Raw genomic sequence first — 27,838 nt, 5'->3', positions numbered from 1 at the left:
CCGCTTTCCCAATGCTGGAGCAACAATCCCCCCTCACCTCCTGTACCCCTACACATTGTTTCGATTCAAATAATCATCCAATGTCCTCTCGATTGAACCTGCCTCCCCCACATTTCCAGGCAGTTCGTTCCAGACCCCAACCACTCACTGTGTGAAAAAGTTTTCTCTCACATCACATTTGCTCCTTTTGCAAATCACTTTAAATCTCTGCCCTCTCGCTCTTGATCCTTCCACCAATGGGAACAGCTTTTCCCTGTCTACCCCGTCCAGACCTCTCCTGGTTTTGAACATCTCTATCAAATCTTCTAACTTGTCAGGTGAACATATGAAATAGGAGCAGGAGAGGGCCATTCAGCCCCTCGAGCCTGTTCCGCCACTCAACAAGATCACAGCTGACCTGTTTGTGTTTCGAATTCCACATTCCTGTCTGTGCCCCCAATAATCTTTAACCCCCTTGCCTAATAAGAATCTCTCAACCTCCGCCTTAAAAATATTCAGTCCTCCGCCTTCACCACCTGCTGAGCAGAGTGTTCCAAAGTCTCACATGTTTAAATTTAAAGTTTATTTATTAGTGTCACAAGTAGGCTTACATTAACACTGCAACAAAGTTACTGTGAAAATACCCTAGTCGCCACACTCCAGCGCCTGTTCGGGTACACTGAGGGAGAATTTAGCACGGCCAATGCACCCTAACCAGCATGTCTTTCAGACTGTGGGAGGAAACCAGAGCACCCGGAGGAAACCCACGCAGACATGCAGAATGTGCAGACTCCACACAGACAGTGACCCAAGCCGGGAATCAAACCCGGGTCCCTGGCGCCATGAGACAGCAGTGCTAACCACTGTGCCACAACCCTCTGAGAGAAAGCATTTCTCATCCCTATCCTATAAGGGCAACCCCGAATTTTAAAACACTGCCTCCCCCAACCTAGTTCTGGATACACCCACAAAAGGATTGTGTCCTTTCCATGCCCACATTACCAAGACCATTCAGGATCTCATATACTTCAATCAATTCACCCCTCACTCTTCTAAACTCCAGCCTGTCCAATCTAGCCTCATAGGATGACCTACTCATTCCTATATCAATCTAGTAAATCTCCTCTGAACCACCTCCAACTTATTTACATCTTTCCTCAAATAAGGAGACCAAATATCTACACAGCTAAAATATATGTCAAACATCCATCCATAACAATGCTACTTGTAGCAGATAATTTTGAAGAAATAATCGTCGAATCCCGTACAGTGCAGAAGGAGGCCATTCGGCCCATTGAGACTGCACCGACCACAATCCCACACAGGCCCTATCCCCATAACCCCATGCATTTACCCTGCTAATCCCCCTGACACTAAGGGACAATTCAGCTTGGCCAATCCACCTATCCCGCACGTCTTTGGAGTGTGGGGGGAAACTGGAGCACCCGGAGGAAACCCACGCAGACACGGGGAGAACGTGCAAACTCCACACAGACAGTGACCCAAGGCTGAAATTGAACCCGGGTCCCGGACGCTGTGAAGCAGCAGTGCTGACCACTGTGCCACCGTGCCACCCAAAATGTATTCTATAATTATATACTATTTAAGAAATCCTTTCAACAAAGCAAATACGTTTGAAAATACTGTAATATTTTCAACAATTGCAAATTCCATTGCATTACAGGTGTTGCAAGCATGTAGCTCATTAGTCATTCTTTAGAATATGAGTTTTATTTTTAGGAATTAAAGGTCTAAACGTAAACTAAATGGAAAACACCGATTAAGAAACTGATGAACACCCCAAATGTTAAAGCAAACCAAACAAATCTTGGCTTAATTAACCTGTCTGGAGAATCAGTTGTAAAATTCCATTAGAAATATAAATTATTTATGTGGGTTACAGAATGAAATAATTGTTTTGAAGGTAAAACAATGCGTTTACATTTCTATTTGAAGACATTGACAAGCATACCATGTTGTCATGAAGCTTGTCTGTGGGTGTAGAAGGTCCCTTGGTTTCATTTATTTGGGTTTTCATGCAGAAGACAATTACAGTTTGGGTACAGACCACAGCTCACAGAGTTGCAAGAGCCAAGGAAAATAAATGATAGTTAAGCCTGCATCTTAAGCAGCATAAATACTAACTTTATCCTTTGTTGCACGTGGGTGAGGCTCAAGTTCAGTTTGGAATTCACGAGGGGAAAAGTTGCTGGAAGGTTTGCTTAACTCAAAGCTAGAGGAAGAAATCTACAGCGGTCCTCATAGAGCCTTGTGGCAGCAGGCAATTTTCAGTTCACTTAGAAACAGTCAGCTTGGAACAATCAGGAGCTGGGGATCAACTCTGGGACAGAGCAGAGAGTGCCATCAGGAACCAAGTGTGTTCCTGGGGTTTAACTCGTTAAGCAAGAAAGCAGTGAAGCCCACACTTGAACTGAAGAAATAGCAGTCATGAGATCTTGAATGAAAAATTGGAGGGTTGTTTAGCCAGAAGCTAATGGAAGGATCCCAGTGAAATTTAAAACTCGGAGAATGTCTGAAACACTGAGGAGAAATAAAAGTGATTCCTGGGGGCTGTGGCATACCTTAAGGCTGACCGCTACACAAGTGAATGAACCTTCAAGATTATTATAATATGTAAGAGAATTATTGGGGGGGGGGGGGTGCGGGGGGGGGTGCGGGGCGGGACGTAAGAACTAAGTTAATTACAAGTAATGATAAACTACTGCGTTAAGTGAATAGTGCTTGCTTTGTTTAATTCTTATATACAATAAAGTTTGTTGTTGCTTAAAAAGGTGAATCTTGTCGCGTAGTTCTGTCAGTTAATTAAACATCAACAGTTCCTAACAGCAACTATTTTCTTTAATGAAGATTAAATTAGAATTAGAGGGCGTATTTGGGCGGGAGGCCTACCTACAGCCAACCAATCAATGAATCAACAAATTAGCCAATCAATCAACCAACTAGCCAATACACAAGTCAATCATAGAATCCCTACAGTGCAGAAGGAGGCCATTCGGCCCATCGAGTCTGCACCGACCACAATCCCACCCAGACCCTATCCCCATAACCATATGCATTTACCCCGCTAATCTCCCTGAAACTAAGGGGAAATTTAGTATGGCCAATCCACCTAACCCACACATCTTTGTAGTGTGGGAGGAAACTGGAGCACCCGGGGGAAACCCACGCAGACACGGGGAGAATGTGCAAACTCCACAGAAACAGTCACCTGAGGCCGGAATTGAACCCAGGTCCGCGGCACTGTGAGACAGCAGTGCTAACCACTGTGCCACCGTGCCGCCCCAACTAAGCAACCAACCAACTAACCTATGACTCAACTAACCAACCGACCAGCTACGTCAGGGCGGCACGTTGGCACAGTGGTTAGCACTGCTGCCTCACAGTGCCAGGGACCCGGGTTCGATTCCGACCTCGGGTCACTGTCTGTGTGGAGTTTGCATGTTCTCCCTGTGTCTGCGTGCGTTTCCTCCGGGTGCTCCGGTTTCCTCCCACAGTCCAAAGGTGTGCGGGTTAGGTGGCTTAACCATGATAAATTGGCCCTTAGTGTCCAAAAATGTGCAGATTCAATAGGATTGGCCATGGTAGATGTGCAGGGCCTTACAGGGATAGGGCCTGGGTAAAGTACTTTGTCAGAGAGTCGGGCAGACTCGATGGCCTGTACTGAAGGGATTCTATGATCGGGTATCTCTGACATGTGCTTGTAATATTGGTCCCAGCCAGGCTTGCACTGCCAGTCACAGAGTAATTGGAACCGTTGAGACTCTTTTCTCACCCAGGAATCCAGCCATGAATGATGCCATTGCCAGAACCAGGACTGAAGCCAAGAAGTAACATCAGCGCCGTGCTCGCAGTTATGAGAAAAGTGATGACATAAGGTGTATTCTTTCTTAAGCGCGCATCCCTTGCAGACACGGCCAGGATCAGCTACTTTGCACTTTGATAGTCAAGGTCACTGATATTCTGTATTTAATACGGGTTACACTGACATCAGGAGTAGTGGCAGGAGAAGTGTTTCGTATAGAATAGACGAATCATAGAATCCTTACAGTGCAGAAGAGGCCATTCAGCCCATCGAGTCTGCACCGACTCTCTGACAGACTACCTTCCACAGGCCCACTCCTCTGCACTATCCCCATAATCCACCTAACCTGCACATCTTTGGACACTAAGGGGCAATTTAGCACAGCTAATCCCCCTAACCTGCACATCTTTGGACACTAAGGGGCAATGTAGCATGGCCAATCCACCTAACCCGCACATCTTTGGAGTGTAGGAGGAAACTGGAGCACCTGGAGGAAACTCACGCAGACACGGGGAGAATGTGCAAACTCCACACACACAGGCCCGAGGCCGGAATCGAACCCGGGTCCCTGGCACTGTGAAGCAGCAGTGCTAACCACTGTGCCACCATGCCTCCTCATGGTGCACACTGAATTAAAGGTCACTTTTTTGAAGGAGGAAAAGTTGCGCATCCACAGTAGAAGAATCGGGGGAGCTGGTGGCCTCGTGGTAACGTCACTGGACTAACAGAGAACCTGGCTAATGCCCTGCAGACATGGGTTCAAATCTCACCCCCTGGGCAACGGTTGTTGGAATTAAAATAAAAACCTGGAATTGAAACTATTGTCATAAAAACCCATCTGTCCTTTAGGGAAGGAAATCTGCCATCCTTACCCGGTCTGGCCTACATGTGACTCCAGAGCCACAGCAATATGGTTGACTCTCAATTGCCCTCTGAATTGGCCTCGCAAGGGCAAAGGCAGCTAGGGATGGGCAATAAATGCTGGCCAGCCAGCGACGCCCATGTCCCATGGAAAAAAAAGAAGGTTGCAAAAAAGTTTCCCCCGAGAAAGAGATTGTTCTGAGGAAAAGTAGCCGCGGTTTCCCAATGGCCTTATGGTGGACAGCCAAAGTGAAGACCATCTTGGGAGTTAGTTGTATTTCCGATCAGCCATTATGGATGAGCAGTGCCACTGGACAGCCACTAATTGCATTATATCTTCGCTCATACACTCTGCAATATGTGTGGAAAGCCAGGGAAGAAATTACTCCTTATTAAAAAGAAATTGATGCATGTAAAAACTATTATAGAATTGTAGAATATAAGGGCGGCACAGTGGCACAGTGGTTAGCGCTGCTGCCTCATAGCGCCAGGGACCTGGGTTCGATTCCCGGCTTGGGTCACTGTCTGTGCGGAGTCTGCACGTTCTCCCCATGTCTGTGTGGGTTTCCTCCGGGTGCTCCGGTTTCCTCCCACAGTCCAAAGATGTGCGGGTTAGGTGGATTGGCCATGCTAAATTGCCCCTTAGTTTCAGGGAGATTAGCGGGGTAAATGCATGTAGTTATGGGGTAGGGCTTGGGTGGGATTGTGGTCGGTGCAGGCTCACTGAGCCGAATGGCCTCGTTCTGCATTGTCGGGATTCGATGATTCTAAAGATGTGTGAGTTAGGTGGATTGGCCATGCTAAATTGCCTCTTAGTGTCAGGGGGATTAGCAGGGTAAATATGTGTGGTGACAGGGATAATGCCTGGGTGGGATTGTGGTCGGTACAGACTCGATGGACCAAATGGCCTCCTTTTGCACTGTAGGGATTTGATGATTCTACGATAACTGGAGGTTATTCAGCCCATTGTGTCTGTGCAAGCAATTTGAACTCATTTTCCAATTAGTTCCTTTGGCCCCCATGACCCTGCAAGGTTTTCTCTGTCGTTGTTTCTTCTTTCCGGGCAGTGGGAAGTTTATTTGCTCCCTGCTTATTGGTCAGATTCCCAATGCAATGAGTTCCTAAATTCAGCAGAACAGTCAGGAAGTAATCTTCCAATGAGGGAAAGAGGAGCTTCCTACGAATGGAAGAGGGACATCCTGGCCCACATCCCGGGTGGCATTAAATGCAGGTGACGGGCATCTCGCTCACTGGCTGGACAGAGTCCCGTGTCGCTTCTTTTAGGGAAACCCTGACAGCAAATGCCTCTCAGGCACTTACATGGCCAGCTGTTGGTCTTCCTCCGACCAAGGATCCCGGTGGGGATGGGATTGAGGAGAGGGGTGAGGGGCATAGAATCGTGCCCCCAGGACCTGCCAGCCCATTGGAGGTCCAGCAGATGCCCCTTTAGATGGCAGTGCCAGGGGGAGAATTGGCATCTGCTGGTCAAACACCCAGTGGAGACACAGGATGAAGGAGAGAGCCAGACCACAGGGGAGCGATGGTGGAGTGGGGAGGTGGGGGGGGGGGGGGGGGGGGGGGGTGGCCAGTGGTGAGGTGGTGGTGGGATGGGGACGGAGGGGGGCATGTGGGATGGGGGCATCAGCCAAGGCAACAGGGTGGTTCTCAGTGGTGGCAACATTCATTGACCCTGCTCTGACTTTAACTTGTATTCTAACCAAGGGCTACACTGAGCCCAGAGGTTCCAGATGTTCTGGAGCTAGGAGTACAGGCTGCTCACCGCTGGCCCACTCGGAACAGGAGGAGGCCGCTTGGACCCTCGGTCCTCCCCCGCCAATCCACTCGCTTTGTTCGATTTTCCCTAGAACCTGGTTGCAAGTTCCTGCTTTGACAAGTCATTCACTTTTGCCTGGAAGTCACCAGCTCCTCAGGCAGCCCACAGGGCATAACTCACAGCTGTTCTCATTTGTAAACTGCTTGATTTACAGCTTGGCTCAAGACAAGTCAGACTGTCAGAGTTATAGCTTTGTACCACAGTCTTGGCCTCTGTTTCCCAATCTCCTGCTTTCAATCCAAGCCCTACATTACATAAGTGACTGCGCATCAAAATATACTTCACTGAAGCACCGTGCTTGGGCCTGAGATTGTGAAATGTGTAGCGCAAATACACATTTCGTAGTATATATGTGCATGTATATATATGTTTTTATACATTTCTGGGACATGGGCGCCGCTGGCTGGTCAGCATTTGTTGTCTATCCCTAGTTGCCTTTGAACTGTGTGTCTCGCTAGGCCATTTCAGAGGTTACTTGAGAGTCAACCACATTGCTGTGCCTCTGGAGTCATATGTAGGCCAGACCGGGTAAGGACGGCAGATTTCCTTCCCTAAAGGACATTAGGTGAACCAGATGGGTTTTTCTGACAATCGACAATGGTTTCATGGTCATCAGATCCTGAAGAACATACAATATATTGTATACAATATGATATATAATATAATATATAATATAACATACAATATACATACAACATACAATATATACAATATTTCTTGGAGAGACGTAGGATGAGAGGAGACCTAAGAGAGGTATATAAGATGTTGAGAGGCATAGATCGGGTGGACTCTCAGAGGCTTTTTCCCAGGGTGGAAATGGCTGCTACGAGAGGACACAGGTTTAAGGTGCTGGGGGGTAGGTACAGGGGAAATGTTAGGGGGAAGTTTTTCACACAGAGGGTGGTGGGCGAGTGGAATCGGCTGCCGTCAGTGGTGGTGGAGGCAAACTCTAAAGGGACTTTTAAGAGACTCCTGGATGAGTACATGGGACTTAATAGGATGGAGGGTTATAGGTAGGCCTCGAAGGTAGGGATATGTTCGGCACAACTTGTGGGGCCAAAGGGCCTGTTTGTGCTGTAGTTTTTCTGTTTCTATGTTTCAAATATAGGAGCAGAAGTAGGCCACTTGGCCCCTCAAGCCTGCTGCTACCATTCAATGCGATCATGACCTGTTTGTGTTTCCATTTCCATCTTCTTCCCCAATTCCTCTGTAGACAACCCACTCATTCCAGGTATCAAGCTAGTAAACCTCAATCCAGAAAGAACTATACATCTATATCAGATATAATGTAGATATAATGGAGGCGATGGCCTGGTGGTATTATCACTAGACTATTAATCCAGACACTCAGCTAATGATCTGGGGATCCGTGTCCGAATCCCGCCACATCTGGAATTAAGAACCTACTGATGACCATGAAACCATTGTCGATTGTCGGGAAAAACCCATCTGGCTCACTCATGTCCTTTAGAGAAGGAAATCTGCCGTCCTTACCTGGTCTGGCCTACATGTGACTCCAGAGCCACAGCAATGTGGTTGACTCTCAACTAGGGATGGGCAATAAATGCTGGCCAGTGGCGGATTAACCATTAGGCTGAGTAGGCTTAAGCCTAGGGGCCTGGAAGGGAGGGGGGCCCGAGAGCAAAAAAAAATCACTAACTGTTCAGATGAGCGTTCATTTTCGGGACTGAAGGGGATCAAAATCTATTTGCGCTCAACCATGAGCGATGAGAAACTTAGTCATCTGGCACTCATGCACATTGAATCAGACATGCTTCGATCTGTTGATTTACATGCTGTTCGAACAAAGAACAATACAGCACAGGAACAGGCCCTTCGGCCCTCCAAGCCCGTGCTGCTCCCTGGTCCAAACTAGACCATTCTTTTGTATCCCTCCATTCCCACTCCGAAAGAACAAAGAACAATACAGCACAGGAACAGGCCGACACTTTCGTAAACCAAAAAACACGGAAGCTTTTTAAAGTACAAATGTAAAGAAAATGAAAACTAAATGAATAAAAGGGCTGTAATTGATTCATATAACTTTATGATATTATACATGTCGTACATGATACATCGTACAACGATATAAGTTATCTAACGTCACTTAACGTCACTTTATTCTGATTCAACGAAGGGTGGGACAGGTGGCAAGGTCAGGGGGCCTTACTAAAGCTCAGCCGAGGGGTCCGGGTGGTAGTTAATCCGCCACTGAAACTGGCCAGCCCACAATGCCCATGTCCCATGAATGAATAAGAAAGTTACTGATGTACAATGGACACCAACAAATCATGATCACAGAATTGTTAGGGTGTGCAGAAAGAGGCCATTCAGCCCATCTTTTAAAGTTTATTTATTATTGTCCCAAGTAGGCTCACACTGCAATGAAGTTACTGTGAAAATCCCCTAATCACCACACCCCGGCGCCTGTTCGGGTACAGTGAGGGAGACTTTAGCACGGCCAATCCACCTAACCAGTATGTCTTCCACGTGGGAGCAAACTGGAGCATCCGGAGGAAACCCATGCAAATACGGGGAGAACGTGCAGACTCCACACAGACAGTGCTCCTAGCCGGGAATCGAACCCGGGTCCCTGGCGCTGTGAGGCAGCAGTGCTAACCACTGTGCTACCGTGCCGTCATCATGGCTGCACTGGCCCTCCAAATGAGCATCATGACTAAGTACCATTCTCCTGCTTTTTCCCCCCGTACCCCTACATGTTGTTCCTATTAAAATAATCATCCAATGCCCTGTCGAATGCCTTGATTGAACCTGTCTCCACCACACTTCCAGGCAGCGCATTCCTGACCCCAATCTCTCTCTGCGTGAAAAGGTTTTTCTCACAGGAAAAAAACGCCTTCTCGTGACCCCCGCCTCCCTATGAAATTTCCAATAGATCAGGGGTGAGCTAGCGAGCGACACCCACTGGATTTTAGGTGCGCCCAATCCCCCCTCCCCCACCCCAGCTTCGAGTCTGCGGCAGGGGGGGAGGTTTGGAAACACCGGCCCTGGGGTTGTGTGGAGAGATCGGAGAAGCTGGGATTGTTCTACTCGGAGCAGAGAAGGTTAATTGACAATTTAATAGAGGTGTTGGAAATAATGAGGAGTTTTATGAGTGTGGATAAAGAGTAATTATTTCAGTTGGCAGAAGGGTCAGGATTCAGAGGACACAGGGAGAAAGTAATTGGCACAAAAAATACCAGCAGAAGGGAGAAAACGAGAATGTTTTTCTTTTAATCACATGGTGGATTTTGGTGATCCGGGGGCGGGGTTTTCCTACCCCGTCCCTGCAGCGGGTTGCCCAGCAACAGGGAAGGCTCACCATTGGTTGCGGGCAGGGTCTTCCAGTCCCGCTGATTTTGATGTCGTTTTGTGTGGCGGGGGTTTCGCATCGGTACGACTGGGAGATCCGGCCGGCGAGAACCGCCAGAAAATTCCACCGTCTGTCTGATCCTAACGCACAGGAAAGGGGCAGAAAACCTGGAATCATCCACGAAGCAATTGGATGTGGCAATGGGATAGAGGCTGGGCCTTTCTTTCTTTTGGGTAAAGCAGATAATTAAAGTAAACAAACTAAGGGATAAAACAAGGAGGGTGGCCGTTAAAAGTGGAGGAACTGCCCAAAACAAAACAAAAGGCGTAAAGGAAACTTAAAATGTTAAACCAAGATGTGATTAGAAGGGTCAATAATACATCCCAGTTCCTGCGGTGTCCAACAAGCAGGGAAGGCCTCGAAGGTGCCCGTGGACACCCGCATGCTCCCTCTCCGGGGACACTCGGAATTTTCTGGCCATTCTCGCAGGTGGGGTCTTCCAGTCATGCTGATAGCGATGGGTTTCCCAGCGGCAGGGGGTGCATGGAACAGGAAACCCTGGTGACAGTTGATCCCGCTACCAGCCACCTCTGCCACCACGGAACACGCCACAGGCGGACGTGGAAAATCCCATCAAGAGCGAGAGACAGGACTCTCAAACTTCACTCTTAGCATTTTTTCTTGTCATCTCAATTCCGTTTATAGCGTGCAGTTTGGTCAGGGAGGCGAATGGCCACAGTATTGCACTCAGCAAATCTAGTGGATATGGATCTTCAGGGTGGATATGGATCTTCAGGGTGGATATGGATCTTCCAGAGTGCAATATGGATCTTTAAGTGTGGGATATGGATCTTCAGGGTGGATATGGATCTTCAGGGTGGATATGGATCTTCAGGGTGGATATGGATCTTCCAGAGTGCAATATGGATCTTTAAGTGTGGGATATGGATCTTCAGGGTGGATATGGATCTTCAGGGTGGATATGGATCTTCAGGGTGGATATGGATCTTCAGGGTGGATATGGATCTTCAGGGTGGATATGGATCTTCAGGGTGGATATGGATCTTCAGGGTGGATATGGATCTTCAGGGTGGATATGGATCTTCCAGAGTGCAATATGGATCTTTAAGTGTGGGATATGGATCTTCAGGGTGGATATGGATCTTCAGGGTGGATATGGATCTTCAGGGTGGATATGGATCTTCCAGAGTGCAATATGGATCTTTAAGTGTGGAATATGGATCTTCCAGAATGTGATATGGATCTTTAAGTGTGGGATATGGATCTCCCAGAGTGTGATATGAATCTTTCAGTGTAGGATATGGATATGGATAGAATGTGATATGGATATTAAGGAGTGGAAAATTGATTTTCTGGAGTTGAATGTGAATCTTTAGGAGTGGGATATGGATATTCAGGGGTGGGATATGGATATTCAGGAGTGGGATATGGATATTCAGGAGTGGGATATGGATATTCAGGAGTGGGAACTTGATTTTCTGCAGTAAGATATGGATATTTAGGAGTGGGATATACATCTTTAGGAGTGAGATATGGATCATCCAGAGTGGGATACGGACCTTCAAGTATGGGAAATAGATTTTCCAGAGAGGTTTATAGATCTTCAGGGGGACTAATCGATGAGGAAACCTGAATTCTCGGGCGAGTGGAAAAAAACAGGTGTGCAGAGAAACATCCAGGCTGTATCCATGGAAACAGCCTCCGGAATTTGGAGCAGTTAGCCAGTCCTGCAGATTATTGCATTCTGAGGAAGCGCGTATGACTTAAACTGTTGGCTTTACTTACCCAGATTCTGCCAGACCTGACAAATGTTTGCGGATTTCACTTTGTTTGTTGTCGGATTTGGGTTTTATTTAAATTATCCCCGGCAGTTTAAAGTGCAGTTTAAATAACAGAGTAACAGTTCCTGCGCTGAACTCCAGGAAGAGTGGGAGTCACCAAGATGTTGTCCAATCTCTTGGCTACATCAGTCGTGTCCTTACTGAACAATCGCCACTGATTTGCGGACAAAACTTGTGGATGAAGAGATTCTGAAGGAAATTGGGATAGATTTTCATCTCGGCTGCCTGGATATTAAGCATCATTGCGGTGACGATTATAGAGGAATGTCTGAGAAGTTCCACATGCTCCCAATAGAAGCAGTCGATGTTTGCCTCCATAAATTGCCACCTAGACGGTAAAATCTGCCTCTCTGATTTTACAGCCAGCTCACCCATTTGGACCTGGGATGATATCGCACACCGGAATGTTCTTTTTGCTTTTGTCATTGGCCTAGTGTACGTTGCCTTGCAGCTGTGTGCAAGCCCATATCTACCATCATCCTTTACGACTGTATCGATTAATGTTTGCAAATCTTCATTGCATGGAGCTTTTATCACCTCGTTAGACTGAACGCTGCGCGGGGCTTTATCTGGAGTGGAACAGGCACAATATTTTATCACGTCTTTTGCAGAATTGATATGGGAAGGACTTATACAGGTTGAGTATCCGTTATCCGAAACCCTCCGGGCTAATGGCATCTCGTATTTCTGATACTTTTGGGTTTCGGATGCTGCCTAGGCTTCGGCCTACTTACATTACAGCGTCTGAAGTCCAGGCTTGTTATAGGCTCAAGTCAATAAAATGGCTGGAACAGGGAGGTGTATCAGTTACCCCCGGAGTGACCTATGCTTCTACTGTGGGTGAGGGCTCACAGGGTAAACAGTGCATACAAACAAATAAGATTTCCCATGCTAAAGGGTGGGTAGGGTCGGTAAGATTCATGTCGGCTCGGGGTCATGTTGGCTCAAGGCGGCACGGTGGCACTGTGGTTAACACTGCTGCCTCACAGTGCCAGGGACCCGGATTCAATACCAGCCTTGGGTCACTGTCTGTGTGGAGTTTGCACATTCTCCCCATGTCTGCGTGGGTTTCCTTCAGGTGCTCCTGTTTCCTCCCACAGACCGAAAGATGTGCGGGTTATGTTGCTTGGCCGTGCTAAATTCTCCCTCAGTGTCAGGGGGACTAGTAGGTTAAATACACCGGGTTAGGGGATAGGGCCTGGGTGGGATTATTGTCAGTGCAGGCTCGATGGGCCGAATGGCCTCTTTCTGCAGTGTAAGGATTCTACAATTCTTGAACCACTGCAGTCCACGTTGCGTATGTGTACCCACAGTGCTACATGTGTAGTGTCCAATGGTTTAATTGATCTAAAAGTAAAGTTTATTTACTAGTCACAAGTAGTCTTACATTAACACTGCAATGAAGTTGCTGCGAAAACCTCCTAGTCACCACACTCCGGTGCCTGTTCGGGGACACTAAGGGGCAATTTAGCGTGGCCAATTCATCTAACCTGCACATCTTTGGACTGTGGGAGGAAACTGGAGCTCCCGGAGGAACACATCTGTGTTTGATTGTGTTAGTCTGATGCGTGTTCACTGTGCTTAATTGCTTGAGACTGTGAGTGGAGCTGAAGTGTCAGGAAGATTGGCAGGGGAAATATGTGGGGTTACGGGGATAGGCATTGGGTGGGATTGTTGTTGGTGCAGACTAGAAGGGCCAAATGGCCTCCATCTGCATTGCAGGGAATCTAAGAAGTATTTTGATCTATTGTGCTTAGTTTCACATCCTTGCTTTTTGTCCATAACATTCTGACATCAGTCAGAAGGTTCTGGAATGTGGGGTGAGAGGATGTTTGTAGAAATCCTCTGATTACTGAGATATTTTAAAGTACGCTGAATAAAGTTGTTGTAGATTTATAACCAGTGTCACCTCTACATTGTCCTGACATTAATCAGAAATAGAACATTTACAGCAAAATAGGGAATACATAACCGTTAAAAAGGATTTTGATCTAGTGAGAGTGAAGAAAAGGCAATGTATATCCAAGTGAAATCAGAGACAAGACTCAAGCAAGGTTAGAAATAATGTTAAAAGGAAGTGGACAAGTCCTTGGGGATGAGAAATCTGCAGAGTTATGGACAAAATGCAAGGATGTGAGACTAAGCACAAATGGGCCAAAATGCTTCTTAGAATCCCTACAATGCAGAAGGAGGCCATTCGGCCCATCGAGCCTGCACCAACAACAATCCCAGGCCCTATCCCTGTAACCCCACGTATGTACCCTCCTGATACTAAGGGGCAATTTAGCATGGCCAAACCACCTAACCTGAACATCTTGGAGTGTGGGTGAAAACCAGAGCACCCGGAGGAAACCCACGCAGACATGGGGAGAATGTGCAAACTCCACACAGGCAGTGATCCGAGGCCGGAATTGAACCCGGGTCCCTGGCGCTGTGAGGCAGCCATGCTAATCACTGTGCCACCGTGCCACCTTTCTTCCCTGCTCTAAGCTTCTAAGATGATGGAGTAAATTTTCTACGCGAGCAGGACGGAAAATTTGACAGACATCAGTCAGAAGGTTCTGGAATGTGGCTGAGAGAACGTCTGTGGAAATCCTCTGATTACTGAGATATTTTAAAGTATGCTGAATAAAGTTGTTGTAGATTTATAACCAGTGTCACCTCTACATTGCTCTGACATTAATCAGAAATAGAACATTTACAGCAAAATAGTGAATGCATAACCGTTAAAAAGGATTTTGATCTAGTGAGAGTGAAGAAAAAGCAATGTATATCCAAGTGACCTCGGACGGGGATTTCCGGTCGGGGATGTGGGTGGGACTGGAAAATCCCGCCCTCTATAGCTGCAGAGACATTCATTCAGACTGAGCCCGTTGTCCCTGCGTGCTGCAGTAAGTGTGGAAAACAAACAAGTTTGGGTCCAAGTGATGGAGATTTCTCAATAACAGGGCCAACATGGGCTAAATGGAAGAGAAAGACTTCCTTTGCCTTTCATAGCCTCTGATGATCCCTCCTCAACATTTTATACCCAGTACGGTATTTTTTAGTATCATCGCTGCTGTAATACACTCATAAGTTCATAAGATATAGGAGCAGAATTAGGCCATTCAGCCCATCGAGTCTGCTCTGCCATTTGATCATGGCTGATATGCTCTTCATCCCCATTTTCCTGCCTTCTCCCCATTACCCTTCAACCCCATTACCAATTAAAAATCTGTCTAACTCCTCCTTAAATTTACTCACTGTCCCAGCATCCACCGCACTTTGGGGTAACGAATTCCACAGATTCACAACCCTTTGGGAGAAGTAGTTTCTCCTCAACTCTGTTTTAAATTTGCTGCCCCTTATCCAAAGACTATGACCTTTCGTCCTAGAATGTCCCACAAGAGGAAGCATCCGTCTACTTTATCCATGCCTTTTATCATCTTGTCTACCTCAATTTGATCTCCCCTCATTCTTCTAAATTCCAGAGAGTGTCGGCCTAAACTGTTCAATCTCTCTTCACACGACAAACCCCTCATCTCCGGAATCAGTCTGGTGATGTATGGAACGCGGCAGCCCAGTGGTGCACTGCAGGCTCCCACTAACAGCAGTGTTACAATGAGCAGGTAATCTGTTGTTCGGAGGGATAGATATGGACCAGAACACCAGGAAGACCTCTCATCCCCTTCAATCCATGATCTGATTGAAGGGAAGAACAGGTTGAAAGGATCAAATGTCCAATCGCTGTGTTTACGCCCTTCTAAGGAGCGCCGGAGGATCTTTTATGTTGACCTGTGAGGCCAGGCAAAGAACTTCTCATCCAACACCTCTGCCAGTGCGGCGTTCCCTCAGGACAGCGCTGGAGTGTCAGCATGGATATTATGTTCAAATCCCCGCCCTGGGACTTGAACCAACAAACTTCTGACGATGGGAGCAATAATGTTAGCATTTACCCCTCCCCTCCACAACTGATCTGCCTCTTACCCTAGTTCTGCTTGAGCACAAATACACTCATTTCACGAGGGGCAACACGGTGGCACAGTGGTTAGCACTGCTACCTCACGGTGCCAGGGACCCAGGTTCAATTCCCGACTTGGGTCACTGTCTGTGCGGAGTCTGCACATTCTCCCCGCGTCCACGTGGGTTTCCCCCGGGTGCTCCAGTTTCCTCCCACTGTCCAAAGATATGGAGAGTGGCGGCACAGTGGCCCAGTGGTTAGCACTGCTGCCTCACGGCCCCAGGGACCCGGGTTCGATTCCCGACTTGGGTCACTGTCTGTGCAGAGTCTGCGTGTTCTCCCCGTGTCTGCGTGGGTTTCCTCTGGGTGCTCCGGTTTCCTCCCACAGCCCGAAAGACGTGCTGGTTAGGTGCATTGGCCGTGCTAAATTCTCCCTCAGTGTAACCCGAACAGGCACCGGAGTGTGGCGACTAGGGGATTTTCACAGTAACTTCATTGCAGTGTTAATGTAAGCTCACTTGTGACACTAATAAATCAACTTTAAACTTTTAAAGGACTAGAATACAAAAGCAGGGATGTGCTGCTGAGGCTTTATAAGGCTCTGGTCAGACCACATTTGGAATATTGTGAGCAACTTTGGGCCCCGTATCGAAGGAAGGATGTCCTGACCCAGGAGAGGGTCCAGAGGAGGTTCACCAGAATGATCCCGGGAATGAAAGGCTCGATGTATGAGGAGCGTTTGAGGACTCTGGGTCTGTACTCGATGGAGCTTCGAAGAATAAGTGGAGATCTCACTGAAACTTACAGAATACTGAAAGGCCTGGATAGAGTGGGCGTGGGGAAGATGTTTCCATTAGTGGGAGAGACTCAGATCCCAGGGCACAGCCTCAGAGTAAAGGGACGGCCCTTTAGAACCGAGATGAGGAGGAATTTCTTCAGCCGGAGGGTGGTGAATCTGTGGAATTCATTGCCACAGAGGAGGCTGGGTCATTGAGTGTATTTGAGACAGAGATAGATAGGTTCTTGATTGGTAAGGGGGTCAAAGGTTATGGGTAAAAGGTGGGAGAATGGGGCTGAGAAACTTATCAGCCATGACTGAATGTTGGAGCAGACTCGATGGGCCGAATGGCCTAATTCTGCTCCTATATCTTATGGTCTTATAGAATTGCTGCTCAATTTGCCTGAGGCAGGAGCAGGTTGGTTATTTATCTTGCTGGGAAGTGTCCGTGTATTCTCACGAGTTCCCGGACCCATTTCCAAACTGGTTGCTTCACCTTTTTTTATTCATTCATGGGACATGGGCGTCGCTGACTGGCCAGCATTTATTGCCCATCCCTAGTTGCCCTTTGGAGGGCAGTTGAGAGTCAAACATATTGCTGTGGCTCTGGAGTCACCTGTAGGCCAGACCGGGTCAAGATGGCAGATTTCCTTCCCTAAAGAGCATTATTGAATTAGATGGGTTTTCCAACAATCTACAATGGGTTCATGGTCATCATTAATCCCAGATATGACTTATGAAATTCAAATTCCACCATCTGCCGTGGCGGGATTTGAACCCGGGTCTCCAGAACATTAGCTGAGTTTTTGGATTAATAGTCTAGCGATAATACCACTAGGCCATCACTTCCCCTGCGCCGGGTCTCTCACTCAGGGTTAACCGTCAGGAATTTTGCTGTTCGATTTGATTTTATTATTGTCACATGTATTGGGATACAATGAAAAGTATTGTTTCTTGCGCGCTATACAGACAAAGCATACTGTTCATAGAGAAGGAAATGAGAGAGTGCAGAATGTAGTGTTACTGTCATAGCTAGGGTGTAGAGAAAGATCAACTTAGTGCGAGGTAGGTCCATTCAAAAGTCTGATGGCAGCAGGGAAGAAGCTGTTCTTGAGTCGGTTGGTACGTGACGTCAGACTTTTGTATCTTTTTCCTGATGGGAGAAGGTGGAGGAGAGAATGTCCGGGGTGCGTGGGGTCCTTAATTATGCTGGCTGCTTTTCCGGAGGCAGCGGGAAGTGTAGACAGAGTCAATGGATGGGAGGCTTAGTTCAGGGAAATGGGGAGCTGAGTGGCTCTGGAGATTAGAATAATGTCGAGTAAATTGGTGAATTGCAGGTGAATTTATGCTAATGAATGGGAGCTTGTGCTGGCGGTGAGCTGGTTGGTGCATTCTGCTGGATTGGATTGTGTGCCAAGAGGGCATTCTATAAAATTGGCCGTGGTTAATTTGACTCTTGAGTTATGAGCGTCAACTCTTGTTAAAGAAACCTGATATAAAGCACTGTTTACATTCCGGTTTTCCCCAGCCTGGGAATGCAAGTAAGCTATTCCGGATGACATTTGGAAAGGTCGCCAACTCAAAGATACTCCTGAGACAGAGCACCTGACCGCGTTTCTCTATTGGACTCAGTAGGGGGCGATCTTACCGTCGCGCACCACCGACTGGTGGGCAGGACAAGCCAGTAAGATTACAAGAGCCAAGAAATGGCACAGTGGTTCGCACTGCTGCCTCACAGCGCCAGGGAGCCGGGTTCGATTCCCGGCTTGGGTCACTATCTATGCAGAGTCTGCATGTTCTCCCCGTGTCTGCATGGGTTTCCTCCGGGTGCTCCGGTTTCCTCCCACAGTCTGAAAGACGTGCTGGTTAGGGTGCATTGGCCATGCTAAATTCTCCCTCAGTGTACCCGAACAGGCGCCAGAGTGTGGCGACTAGGGGATTTTCACAGTAACTTCATTGCAGTCTTAATTTAAGCCTAACTGTGACACTAATAAATAAACTTTAAACTTTTAAAGCACTTGAAAAGCAGGAATGTACTGCTGAGGCTTTATAAGGCTCTGGTCAGACCACTTTTGGAACATGGTGAGCAATTTTGCATGGTGGCACAGTGGCTAGCACTGTTCCGTCAGAGCACCAGGGAGCTGGGTTCTTCCCAGCTTGGGTCACTGTCTGCGTGGAGTTTGCACGTTCTCCCCGTGTCTGCATGGGTTTCCTCTGGGTGCTCCAGTTTCCTCCCACAGTCTGAAAGACATGCTGGTTAGGTGCATTGGCCATGCTAAATTCTCCCTCAGTGTACCCGAACAGGCGCCGGAGTGTGGCGACTGGAGGACTTTCACAGTAACTTCACTGCAGTGTTAATGTAAGCCTACTTGTGACTAATACTTTACTTTTAATTTTTGGCCCATATCTAAGGAAGGATGTGCTGGCCTAGGAGAGGGTCCAGAGGAGATTCACAAGAATGATCCTAGGAATGAAAAGTTTGACGTATGAGGACCATTTGAGGACTCTGGGTCTGTACTTGATGGAGTTCTGAAGGATGAGGGGGGATCTCATTGAAACTTGCAGAATACTGAAAGGCCTGGATAGAGTGGACATAGGAAAGATATTTCCATGAGGATAAGAGACTCGGATTCAAGGCACAGCCTCAGAGTAAAGAGATGACCCTTTAGAACGGAGATGAGGAGGAATGTTTTCAGCCAGAGGGTGGTGAACCTGTGGAATTCATTGCCACAGAGGAGGCTGGGTCATTGAGTGTATTTAAGACAGAGATAGATAGGTTCTTGATTGGTTAGGGGATCAAAGGATACGGGGAAAAGGTGGGAGAATGGGGTTGAGAAACTTATCAGCCATGACTGAATGGCAGAGCAGACTGGATGGGCCGAATGGCCTAATTCTGGTCCTATATCTTATGGTCTTATAGAATTGCTGCTCAATTTGCCTGAGGCAGGAGCAGGTTGGTTATTTATCTTGCTGGGTACAGTCTGTGTATTCTCACGAGTTCCCGGACCCATTTCCAAACTGGCTGCTTCACCTTTTTTTATTCATTCATGGGATATGGGCGTCGCTGACTGGCCAGCATTTATTGCCCATCCCTAGTTGCCCTTCGGAGGGCAGTTGAGAGTCAAACATATTGCTGTGGCTCTGGAGTCACCTGTAGGCCAGACCGGGGTAAGGACGGCAGATTTCCTTCCCTAAAGAGCATTATTGAATTAGATGGGTTTTCCAACAATCTACAATGGGTTCATGGTCATCAGTAAATTCTTAATCCCAGATATGACTTATGAAATTCAAATTCCACCATCTGCCGTGGCGGGATTTGAACCCGGGTCTCCAGAACATTAGCTGAGTTTTTGGATTAATAGTCTAGCGATAATACCACTAGGCCATTGCCTCCCCTGCACAGGGTATCTCACTCAGGGTTAACTGTGAGGAATTTTGCTGTTCGATTTTATTTTATTATTGTCACATGTATTGGGATACAATGAAAAGTATTGTTTCTTGCGCGCTATACAGACAAAGCATACTGTTCATAGAGAAGGAAATGAGAGAGTGCAGAATGTAGTGTTACTGTCATAGCTAGGCTGTAGAGAAAGATCAACTTAATGTGAGGTAGGTCCATTCAAAAGTTTGACAGCAGCAGGGAAGAAGCTGTTCTTGAGTCGGTTGGTACGTGATGTCAGACTTTTGTATCTTTTTCCTGATGGGAGAAGGTGGAGGAGAGAATGTCCGGGGTGCGTGGGGTCTTTAATTATGCTGGCTGCTTTGCCGAGGCAGCGGGAAGTGTAGACAGAGTCAATGGATGGGAGGCTTAGTTCATGGAAATGGGGAGCTGAGTGGCTCTGGAGATTAGAATAATGTCGGACAAATTGATGAATTGCAGGTGAATTTATGCTAATGAATGGGAGCTTGTGCAGGCGGTGAGCTGATTGGTGCATTCTGCTGGATTGGATTGTGTGCCAAGAGGGCATTCTATAAAATTGGCCGTGGTTAATTTGACTCTTGAGTTATGAGCGTCAACTCTTGTTAAAGAAACCTGATATAAAGCACTGTTTACTGATTTTCCCCAGCCTGGGAATGCAAGTAAGCTATTCTGGATGACATTTGGAAAGGTCGCCAACTCAAAGATACTCCTGAGACAGAGCACCTGACCGCGCTTCTCTATTGGACTCAGTAGGGGGCGACCTTACCGTCGCGCACCGCCAGCTGATGGGCAGGGCAAGCCGGGAAGATCCCAAGAGCCAAGAATTGGCACAGTGGTTAGCACCGCTGCCTCACAGCGCCAGGGAGCCGGGTTCGATTCCCGGCTTGGGTCACTGTCTGTGCAGAGTCTGCACGTTCTTCCCCAGTCTGCGTGGGTTTCCTCCGGGTGCTCAGGTTTCCTCCCACAGTCCAAAGATGTGCTGATTCGGTGCATTGGCCATGATATATTACGGATTAACAGTGTGAATACATGGGGTTACAGGGATAGGGCCTGGGTGGGATTGTGGTAGGTGCAGACGCGATGGACCGAATGGCCTCCTTCTGCACTGTAGGGATTCTATGATTCTATGAAACCATTTGGAGGCTTGATGGATGACTACCGACAGAAAGAATATCTCCTAGAAAGAAAAATATATTTCGGTCCTCCTAAAAAGAGAAACAGGTGGATATGAGATCAGTGTTGAGGTCCACATTCAAATCCAAAAATTGATGCCTACAAAATTCAAAGTTAAGTTTATTTATTAGTGTCACGAGAAGCTATGAATGAAGTTATTTTGAAAATCCCCTAGTTGCCACACTCTGGCGCCTGTTCGGGTATACTAAAGGTGAACTTAGCACGGCCAATGCAACTAACCAGCATGTCTTTTGGAGTGTGGGAGGAAACCGGAGCACCCGGAGGAATCCCACACAGACACAGGGGAGAACGTGCAAACTCCACACAGACAGCGAACCGAGCCGGGAATTGAATCCGGGTCCCTGGTGCTGTGAGGCAGCAGTGCCAACCACTGCGCCATCGTGCCACAGACAGGATGGACAGTCAGAGACTTATTACCAGGATGGAAGGATCGACTACAAGAGGGCACAGGTTCAAGGGGAGAGGGGGTGAGTTTAGGGGAGACATGCGGGGAAAGTTTTTCACACAGAGGGTGTTGGGTGCCTGGAACGCATTGCCAGCGGAGGTGGTGGAAGCAGGTACCTTAGCAACGTACAAGGCGTATCTCGATAGGTACATGAACAGGAGGTGAACAGAGGGATAGAAACCGTGTATCGGCACAGGCTTGTTGGGCCGAAGGGCCTGTTCCTGTGCTGTATTGTTCTTTATGTTTCTATATATGAGGAAGGTGGGAATCAGGATATTGAATTTGATGATCAGCCATGACCATAATGAATGGCGGAGGAAGCTCGAAGGGCCGAATGGCCTCCTCCTGCTTCGATTTACTATGTTTCTGTATAATTCACTGTGTACATTCAATGTGAGTCATACAGCCCCATGGGTTCGACACAATTCTCCTCCCCTCAGTGCGCAATGACTGAAAGTTCCAATTATCGCTGAGTCTATTATATTCGTCAAACATTTACAGGAGGCATTTGATTGCCCGCTGTGGTCAGAGATCCTAAGGGGAATACTCTTTTAATTTGCACTAATGTAACAACGGGGCTGCCTGGGATATAATTAACCCGGCAGGGGCAAAGCTGCCATGATGGGATTCCTGTCTCTGTTAACAGATGGGATGGGGTGGATCTCCCACAACCAAACCACTTGCCGAGTTAATATCCTAATGAAAATGTTCCCTTATCAAATTCAGCCACTGTGACACGATTTCCTCCCACACTCCAAAGATGTGCAGGTTAGGTGGATTGGCCATGCTAAATTGCCCCTTAGTGTCCAAAGATGTGCAGGTTAGGTGGATTGGCCATGCTAAATTGCCTCTTAGGTCCAAAGATGTGCAGGTTAGGTGGATTGGCCATGCTAAAATTACCCCTTAGTGTCAGGGGGATTAGCAAGGTAGATATGTGGGGTTACAGGGATAGGGCCTGGGTGGGATTGTTGTTGGTGCAGACTCAATGGGCCGAATGGCCTCCTTCTGCACTGTAGGGATTATGTTCTATGATGGCCGACTCCTGGCTGAAACGTCCTGGTAACAGTGAGATATCTGCCTCTGCGCTGCTGAATGTGAGAATAGCTGTGTGAGTGAATCTGAGGGTCTCAGATCAGTGAGCAGGAGGCGGCTATGATGCTCTGAGCCGATGGATCTCTGCCAGGCCGCCCTTTGTCATCACCTCAGGAGGGAATCTTTGCTGAATCAGTCAGTGAGTTGGCGACGACAATTCAGCCCTTAATGAAACGTCGCCCCAGCTGTCCTCTCCTGCTGCAGATCCCAGCTCTTAAAAATCACTCCCTCCTCCACATACAGATTGGCTGCTTTAACTGCCGGCACCAATCACCCCGGCTGAAGCTGTAAAGAAAAGATAATGGCTTGGAATACAAGATTAATTCCGGTCGTCTGCCAGTTAATGAGATGTTTTCATACATTCACTTTTAATGGCCGTCAAATGCCCTGTTTACGCTCATCATGGAGAGATTATACAGACTAATCTTTTCCTCCCAGTGTTCAGCGTTGTGGAAAGATTTTCCGGTATCTTGCCCGCCCATGGGACGGAATCAGGGGTGAGGACAATCAATTAGTTCTTTCGATCAAGTCAGGAACCTAATCATAGAATCCCTACAGTGCAGAAGGAGGCCATTCTGCCCATCGGGTCTGTACCGACAACAATCCCACACAGACCCTATCCCCGTAACCCCACATGTTTAACCTGCTAATACCCCTGACACTAAGGGGCAATTTAGCATGGCCAATCCCCCTAACCTACACATCTTTGGACACTAAGGGGCAATTTAGCATGGCCAATCCACCTAACCTGCACATCTTTGGACACTAAGGGACAATTTAGCATGGCCAATCCACCTAACCCGCACATCTTTGGACACTAAGGGGCAATTTAACATGGCCAATCCAGCTAACCTGCACATCTTTGGACACTAAGGGGCAATTTAGTGTGGCCAATCCACCTAACCTATACATCTATGGATGCTAAGGGGCAATCCTTAGGCAATTAGGAGGGTAAATATGTGGGGTTATGGGGATAGGATCTGGGTGCGATTGTGATCAATGTAGGCTCAATGGGCCAAATGGCCTCCTTCTGCACTGTAGATTCTTTGATTCTATAACTTAGCATAGCCAATCCACCTAACCTTGGAATGACCTGGTCAATTTCCGATAGATTGGGTGTGGGTTCTTTGTAACTTCATCGATGTGGTCTACGGGTGGGTTATGTAGCCGGGCACACTGAAATCAGCGGGGTGCAATGTTGGCTCGGGCATCACGCCAGCTTTCCTTGCCATCCCATAGGATTCCTGCCAGAAGTGTTCAGTCTAAAAATCACCTCATGTGGGCCGGAATAGTCACGAAATCCAGGACCCCCCATGTCCCCTCAGACCTGACATGTCAAAACAAAATACTGGTGTCATACAGACACCCATTTCTGATCTATTAGTTGCCAATTTCAATTTCACCCTCATCACGCTCATTGAAGGAAATGTCTTGCATTTATATAGCATCTCAGTCCTTCCTTGTCACTTATGTACTCTATGAACGGTATGCTTTGTCTGTATAGCGCGCGATAAACAATACCTTTTACTGTATCCCAATACATTTGACAATCATAGAATCTCTACAGTGCAGAAGGAGGCCATTCAGCCCATCAAGTCAGCGCCGACCAAAATCCCACCCAGGCCCTATTCCCGTAACTCCACCTATTTATCCTGCCAATCCCTTGACACTAAGGGGCAATTTAGCATGGCCAATCCACCTGACCCACGCATCTTTGGACTGCGGGAGGAAACCAGAGCACCCGGAGGAAACCCACGCAAACACGGGGTGAACGTGCAAACTCCACACAGACAGTGACCCGAGGCCGGAATTGAACCCGGGTCCCTGGCGCTATGAGACAGCAGTGCCAACCACTGTGTCACTTGCCGCCCAATAATAAATCAAATCAATTCAAATCACAAAATAAAGCGATTTTTAAAATTAACAATGTAACCATCGTACGGTGGAACTCACGGCAGCCGCTGGGCGCACAGCAGGATCCCACAAATGTTAATGTCAGGAACATCCAGGGAGAACCCCCCAACGCCCCCACCCCGCCCCCGCTTTAAATAATGTCATGGCACCTTTCACAACTGCCCGAGATCTCGGTTTGACGTCTAATCCCAAGGGCAACATCTCTGACAGTGCAGCACACCCTCAGCCCTGCACTTGGCGTGGGGGGGGAAACTGGACCCCACACAAAATGGGGCGTCTCGCAGGGGAGAGTGTTACCAAGCGAGTTATCACTGATACTGGAACATTCCGGCAGCGACCTATCCAAAATGAGGATTCAAAACCAATTTAGAAAGGTGCTTGAGTGTTTTCATAATCACTAGACGACCGTGTGTGGCATTGCTCTCTGTTCGTCATGTTGCAAATACAGAGCCCCACCCCCAACAAATCTCCCCCCAAACCCCTCCCACCACCTCTCCCCCACTGCTATGGATTTGACTTGGATGGCAGAAATGAGTCACTGGCCTGAATTTAATGCCCATTGCGCTGCCCCCATTCCCACCCACCGGAGAGGTAGTGCCAACCCTATCCGGGATATCTCTGGCATCTAATCCCATCGGGGATCCCCCTCAAGCATTTATCTGTGGTAGTGAGAGTGGCAGTGTGAGTGTGAGAGTGGCAGCTCTGTAGACTCAGCAGCACCATCGGGGGAGGCGGTGGCCACCACTGGGACTGCAGGAGGCCCAGGATGAGGAGCAACCATAGCAACCACAGAATGGAGGTCGTGGGGTGGACTTGCCAGAGTCAGTCAGGCACTGCCGAGGGAGGTCAGTGCAGAGGGCAGGGTGTTCTTCCCATGGACATTGATGGTTGAATAAGTGGGCAAAACTCTGGCAAATGGAGTAGAGTGTGGGCAAATGTGACATTGTCCATTCTGGCAGGAGAAACAAAAAAACTAAACTGTGAGAGATTGCAGAACTCTGAGGTGCGGAGGGATCTGGGTGTCCGAGTGCATGAATCACAAAAGGCTTATTTATATGCAGGTATAGTACAGTCGGGGAAGGCGATGGTCTAGTGGTATTATCGCTAGGCTATTAACCAGCTAATGTTCTGGTGACCTGGGTTAGAAATATAGAAACCCTACAGTGCAGAAGGAGGCCATTCGGCCCATCGAGTCTGCACCGACCACAATCCCACCCAGGCCCTACCCCCACATATTTACCCGCTAATCCCACTAACCTACGCATCACAGGACTCTAAGGGGCAATTTTTAACCTGGCCAATCAACCTAACCCGCACATCTTTGGACTAACCCGCACATCTTTGGGTTCAAATCCCACCACGGCAGATGGTGGAATTTGAATTCAATAAAAAATATCTGGAATTAAGAATCTACTGATGACCCATTGTCGATTGTCGGAAAAACCCATCTGCTTCACAAATGTCCTTTAGGGAAGGAAATCTGCCGTCCTTACCTGGTCTGGCCTACATGTGACTCCAGAGCCATAGCAATGTGGTTGACTCTCAACTGCCCTCAGGCAACTGGGATGGGCAATAAATGCTGGCCCAGCCAGCGACGCCCATGTCCCATGAAAGAATTTTTTAAAAAGTAAGCAATTAGCAAAGCTAATAGAATGTTATTGTTGATTGTGAGGGGAATTGAAGATAGGAAGGTTATGCTTCAGTTGCACAGGGCACTAGTAAGACCACATCGAGAGTATTGTGTTCAGTATGGGTCTCCGTATTTAAGGAAATATGTAAATGCATTGGAAGCAGTTCAGAGACGGTTTACTTGACTAACAGCAGGAATGAGCGGTGTTGTGAAGTATCAGGACAAGAGGGCCTTGAATCACATCAGAGATTTAGTGGTGGTAAGTAAAACTAGATACAAACAAACTTAATACAGGTACAGGACTCCCAGTAGAGGTTAGCTCCTACAGGATCCGATTGGTGACGGTTCACCCACTTCCTCCTGATAGGCCCCAGTAGAGTCCCAAGACCCATGAAGACCCACCCCTTAAAGGAGCCACGCTATCACGGGCGGGTTGTCATGTGAGGACGTGTCAGAGAGGTTAAGCTTGAATCCATTAGAGTTTAGAAGAGGTGACCTGATCAAAACCCTTTACGATCCTGAGGGGTATTGACAGGGTGGATGTGGAGAGGATGTTTCCTTGTGATGGAGAATCTAGAACTAGGAGGTCACCGTTTAAAAATAAGGAGTCGCTTATTTTATTATTATTAATAATTATTATTATTAATAACCGTGAACATGTAGATTTTTTTCCAGTAACCATTAGCATGAATACTCAGCGCTTAAGTTATTTCATATCTAATTATAATGACTTGTAATTATACAAGAGATGAGGAGAAATATTTTGACTGAGGATCGTGAGTTTCTGGAACTTTCTTCCTCAAAAAGCAGTGGAAGCAGAGTTTTTGAATATTTTTTAGGCAGAGCTAGATAGATTCCTGATTAACAAGGGGTGAAAGGTTACCGGAGAGCGGGAATGTGGGGTTGAGGTTACAATCAGATCAGCCGTGATCTTATTGAATGGCAGAGCGGGCTCGAGGGGCCTACTCCTAATTCCTACGTTTGTATGTCAGGGTGGCCCTTGCTGCCACGGCGCCCTCTGTGGAGCACAGCGTCCCTGATCAGGAGGGTACCTTCCCTGAGTCAGCAGGGCATATCTGGTGGCCTGCCCAGGTGGCATGAGCACCCCCGCAGCTGGTAGATCACCAGCGGTGACAGAGTGAGGCGCTGGAGTGACCATTCATTGGTCATGTGAGGACTTCAATTGGCCCAAGGATAGGAGGGAAAACCTTGACTCATTTAACCCAGACCTCAATCGGGGGCGGAGCTGGGGGAGGTGCAGGGGGGGGAGGCAGGAAGGTGACCACACCTCACCATCTTGCCAAGCGAAAGAGCCCACCCCCCCACCCCCCCCAGGGGTATATGCTCAGCCTCCTGGCCCCCTCAAAATGATAACGGCTTTGACCGAGGCACAACCAGGGCAGTAAGTACCGGGTTGCCATGTTACCACCATTATCGACAGGATTGCGCCAGTTGGGACTGGTTAACATGGCTTCCCTTCTTTTAACCAATAAAACAGGAGGCCCAGGTGGATAATTAAAATATTGGCCTGACAATAAGCAGCAGTTTCAGGGAGGGATGTTTCAGACGCTGTTACATCTTCCTCACTCTGCATGGCGGGCTGGAGAGTGTTTAGCTTATGGATCCCATTCCAATCATTGTCAAACCAGCAGAGAGGGGGAATTTGATCACACCTCATTAAGTATCTGTTGAGTAACATCGTGGATTTTCAAAACCAGCTCTGATTAAAAATAGCTTCAAAGCGATCAAACT

The 27,838-nt window shown here is 47.7% G+C and overlaps 2 protein-coding genes across 2 annotated transcripts in view; both read left to right on the top strand.

Annotated features, from left to right (window-relative positions):
- slc25a44a (solute carrier family 25 member 44a) overlaps positions 1-15,916 on the top strand; it is a 352,818-nt gene extending 336,902 nt beyond the window's left edge. Inside the window, exon 4 of the transcript XR_013495690.1 lies at positions 15,874-15,916. The gene's annotated coding sequence lies outside the window, so the exon portion shown is untranslated. The remainder of the gene's footprint in view (positions 1-15,873) is intronic.
- cib2 (calcium and integrin binding family member 2) overlaps positions 1-27,838 on the top strand; it is a 101,660-nt gene that overhangs the window by 42,657 nt on the left and 31,165 nt on the right. The gene's annotated exons all lie outside the window — the stretch shown is intronic.

Source organism: Mustelus asterias, chromosome 29 (assembly GCF_964213995.1).
Source record: "Mustelus asterias chromosome 29, sMusAst1.hap1.1, whole genome shotgun sequence".
Lineage (NCBI taxonomy): Eukaryota > Metazoa > Chordata > Chondrichthyes > Carcharhiniformes > Triakidae > Mustelus > Mustelus asterias.
This window is presented reverse-complemented; position numbering and strand designations above follow the sequence as displayed.